Below are 1,274 nucleotides of genomic sequence, written 5' to 3' on the forward strand. Positions count from 1 at the left end.
ATAATAATAATAATAATAATAATAACAACAACAACAACAACAACAACAATAACGATGATGATGATGATGATGATGATGATGATGATGATGATGATGATGATGATGATAATTTCAATTTATTGATCGCTTTTTCCCACTCGTGCAGGCTCAGAGCGATTTACAGTTACTCAGAGACAATGGACTAACAATATATTTGTGGGGGATAGGGAAGACAACATACAATAGTTAATCACACACACATTGTAGCTGTGTCAAAGCCAGGAGCAGGGACGCTCAGCCAGAAAAACAAGAACCCAACACTTTGCATTGCGGTGATGGAAACGTAACTTCTATTTCACTCAAAGCGGGCTATCAGATTTTTTTCCCCAATTAAAAACTTTTTCCAATTTTCCAATAAAAATATTATTTCATTTTTTAAAAAATTAAAGTTAACATCCTTGACGCTCAAAGGGGGTTATCAATCCCCACCACCACCAATTAAAGAACTAAGCAAGTTCACATCTTTGACAGCGTGATGCCACCTTGTGACCCTTATGCAGGCCTGTAGCTACAGTGGGGCATTTCGGGGCCTGGCCCCCCGACCTCCATCCAGGCCCCCTGGCTCTCTGGACCACTTGGACAACTCCCCACCACTGACCCTTCCCCAAGCTCAGCTTGTGTGTGTGTGTGTGTGTGTGTGTGTACACACTCACACACACACACACCGTGTTTCCCCAAAAATAAGACACTGTCTTATATTTATTTTTTCTCAAGAAGACACACTAGGGCTTATAGCACAAATGCGTAGAAATCCTGCTAGGGCTTATTTTGGGGGTAGGTCTTATTTTTGGGGAAACAGGGTATATATATAAAAGACACAGTATATGGAGGAACAATTAAGTGTATCTAACAAGAACTGACATTTTCATAGGGTTGCCAGCTCTGGGATGAGAAACACCTGGAGATTTTGGAAATGGAGCCAAGGGAGGGCAGGGTTTGGGCAGGAGAGGGACCTCAGCAGGGTATAATGTCATGGACTCCACCTTCCTCAAGCAGCCATTTTCTCCATAGGAACTGATCTTGGTTGTCTGGAGTAGAGATGTGAAGGCCCGGGGGGGGGGGCGGAAAATTTTGGGGAAAAAACGGTTTTTTTCCACCGTTTTTTTCCTGAAGCCTTTTTTTTTGTTTTTTTCCAAAAAATTGGAAAAAGAAACGAAAAAAATTGATTATGGAACGTTTTATTTGAACATGATTAATAAAATATTTTAAGACAAGGTGTTCAAATATATATATAT

The sequence above is a fragment of the Gekko japonicus genome, unplaced genomic scaffold, assembly GCF_001447785.1.
Source record: "Gekko japonicus isolate JY-2015 unplaced genomic scaffold, Gekko_japonicus_V1.1 scaffold2906, whole genome shotgun sequence".
Classification (NCBI taxonomy): domain Eukaryota; kingdom Metazoa; phylum Chordata; class Lepidosauria; order Squamata; family Gekkonidae; genus Gekko; species Gekko japonicus.